The sequence below is a fragment of the Limulus polyphemus genome, unplaced genomic scaffold (assembly GCF_000517525.1).
Source record: "Limulus polyphemus unplaced genomic scaffold, Limulus_polyphemus-2.1.2 Scaffold12904, whole genome shotgun sequence".
NCBI classification, from domain to species: Eukaryota; Metazoa; Arthropoda; class Merostomata; order Xiphosura; family Limulidae; genus Limulus; species Limulus polyphemus.
The window spans coordinates 6410-10176 of NW_013678514.1; positions in this window are offsets into that span (position 1 = coordinate 6410).

The window sequence follows — 3767 nt, forward strand, 5'->3', positions numbered from 1 at the left end:
TATATATATATATATATATATATATATATATATTATTTCAATCAAATTTTTGTCTTTGAGGCTTCCTCAGGGTCAATATACACAACTGTTTTGGGCCGAAACATCAATGATCTTATTATAAAAATTAAAGCTTTAAAATGGCTCAGAATACTACGTTGGCAGCAAGAGATGAAGTACGAGCAGCAGGTGGAAGACGTGGGCTCAGAATACTACGTTGACAGCAAGAGATGAGGTACGAGCAACAGGTGGAAGACGTGGGCTCAGAATACTACGTTGACAGCAAGAGATGAGGTACGAGCAACAGGTGGAAGACGTGGGCTCAGAATACTACGTTGACAGCAAGAGATGAGGTACGAGCAACAGGTGGAAGATGTGGGCTCAGAATACTACATTGGCAGCAAGAGATGAGGTACGAGCAACAGGTGGAAGACGTTTTACGTTTCCGTTCTATTTGGGAAGACCCAGTGCAAAGTGCAGTAGCTCCTGTATTCCCACCTCAGGTTAGGGGTCAGATTTGTAACGATGAAACTAGGTTCACCAATGCTGCACAGATTAGGGGTCAGACTTGTAACGATGAAACCAGGTTCACCAATGCTGGACAGATTAGGGGTCAGACTTGTCACGATGAAACCAGGTTCACCAATGCTGCACAGATTAGGGGTCAGACTTGTCACGATGAAACCAGGTTCACCAATGCTGCACAGATTAGGGGTCAGACTTGTCACGGTGAAACCAGGTTCACCAATGCCGCACAGATTAGGGGGCAGACTTGTCACGACGAAACCAGGTTCACCAATGCTGCACGTGCATATATTCACCATCCGTACAAGATACTTTGGAGTTTCGTGTTGGAGTTTTAATGTATGACCGCAACACTGAACAGGCCTTTCACTTCTACCACCAAGGCTTGAGATTTGCAATGCCAGGTGCGGATATTGACCTTAAACGCCTTCCTCTAGAATAGTTGTGGCCTCTCGAGGACAGTCCCTCCAAGTGACATAACATAGATGTATATGGGCCAAGTATTCACCATTGGTCTCCTACATTCTTACGTAATTACTCCGCAACAAGTAAACCCTATAGTCTTCAACGGGACTAAACTTCTGCTTCAATGGAACGCGTAGAGACTATCTCAGAGAAGTGCTGGGTCTTCTACCATGGCAACGAAGATCGGATGCCGGAAAACTTTATGCCTCCAGTGTGGCAGTGTGCAGCTATTCACATATTTGAACAACTATGATCAACACTTGTGGCACCACATTCTTGGCTTTCACACAGCAGGGTAAAGTTGGCCAAAATCACTACAGATGTGGCAAGCTTTGGAGTTTATGTCATAAAGAGATGGCTCCTGTTACAAAACGCCAACAGCAAGTAACATGTCATGGTGAAAATGATACAGGAGATGCTAACGATGTATGGAAAGTGAAGTGGTAGGCCTTTTTTTTTTCCTCCTCTCTAGCCCGTTCACTTTTGTTACCTTTATATTTCTTTTCATTGTCGTTCTTCACTCCTATTTAGTTCACATAACCTTTATTGTTGGATCACTTTAGACAATATTACCTGATGCACGTGTTCATTCATTTTCTTACATTGTTGCCTGTATTTTTGTTCTACGTTTCCTTTCTTGTTGTTTATTTACTACGACTAACTTTATTTATACAATATTTATTATTATTATTTTAACATGTTACTTCCCTTCCCTCATCTGTAGCTTCAGGGAACCACGTGTTATTTGTTCTTTCAACCTAACCCTTATATTAACAGTTTCATTGACACTGGTAACCAGATGAAGGGCTTTTGCCCGAAATGTCATTTTCTTGTTTTATTAATATAGTTATTTTAATTTGGTGAGTTTTTACCACTACTTTATATTCTATTTTGCATTTTGTTATTTCCTGGCCTACGTAATTATTTTATTTCCTTATCTGTTATTAGTATTAGTCAAATAATAAATGTATACTCACACTATAGGTGGCTTATAACATAGGGCTTAATGGCTGAATTTTCAAAAGTTTTGTTTAATTATATCTTAAAAACGTCATATATTTATAACTAATTTCCATGTGCATGTATCTAAAGGCAAGAACCGATGTAGGCTTCTTTAGTTTATAAATTTTACACGATTACGAATACGACAGGAATTGTTAACATCTAAGTTACTATGGTTACCGGTAAGCATTAGGCTACCGTCGACCTAACAAGTTTTTTTTTTACAGTCCGAGTCAAAATTATATATAAAACGTTTCTGGCGGTAAGTCTGTTAACTCATATCTGTGATAAAACCCTTTTCATACACCACTGCTCTAAAATATAAAAATTTATGTTTAAATAATTAACATCAGGTCTAGTTTTAACATTGTTTCAATCTTGTCTGACCGACCGGTAATGGCGGCTATTGAAACTTACCTTCAACCTCGTGAATGAACTTGTATGCCACATTTCAAGTCATTTTAAAGGCCTTTTGTTTGGTGATTTATGTCCTCGGTGACACAGGTCCAACGCTTAATGGTTTCATTCATACCGATCGCCATGTCTAGCCTCGTCTTGAGCTAGTGTATTGAGATCGCGAATGTGGCCTATTGTTCAGGGCGTGAAATACTGTTCACAATTAAGCTCTCTAGTTAGTGTCTTTGTGTTAACAAATTGTTTTCATTGATTTTACTGTTAATTTCTCTTTCACTCTTACTGTCTGAATTATCATTTTAGATAAGGTGAAAATAACTGCAAGCTTAACTTATCTGTAGGTTAAAACAAGAATGTGAATTAGTATGTGTTATTATTATTCTGTAGGTTAAAACAAGAATGTGAATTAATATGTTTTATTATTATTCTGTAGGTTAAAACAAGAATGTGAATTAGCATGTTTTATTATTATTCTATAGGTTAAAACAAGAATGTGAATTAGTATGTTTTATTATTATTCTATAGGTTAAAACAAGTATGTGAATTAGCATGTTTTACTATTATTCTATAGGTTCAAACAAGTATGTGAATTAGTATGTTTTATTATTATTCTGTAGGATAAAACAAGTATGTGAATTAGCATGTTTTACTATTATTCTATAGGTTCAAACAAGTATGTGAATTAGTATGTTTTATTATTATTCTGTAGGATAAAACAAGTATGTGAATTAGCATGTTTTATTATTATTCTATAGGTTAAAACAAGAATGTGAATTAGCATGTTTTATTATTCTATAGGTTCAAACAAGAATGTGAATTAGTATGTTTTATTATTATTCTGTAGGTTAAAACAAGTATGTGAATTAGTATGTTTTATTATTATTCTGTAGGATAAAACAAGAATGTGAATTAGCATGTTTTATTATTATTCTGTAGGTTAAAACAAGAATGTGAATTAGCATGTTTTATTATTCTATAGGTTCAAACAAGAATGTGAATTAGTATGTTTTATTATTATTCTATAGGTTCAAACAAGTATGTGAATTAGTATGTTTTATTATTCTATAGGTTCAAACAAGAATGTGAATTAGCATGTTTTATTATTATATAGGTTCAAACAAGAATGTGAATTATTATGTTTTATTATTATTCTATAGGTTAAAACAAGAAAGTGAATTAGCATGTTTTATTATTATTCTGTAGGTTAAAACAAGAATGTGAATTAGTATGTTTTATTATTATTCTGTAGGATAAAACAAGTATGTGAATTATTAGGTTTTATTATTATTCTATAGGTTAAAACAAGTATGTGAATTAGCATGTTTTATTATTATTCTGTAGGTTAAAACAAGAATGTGAATTAG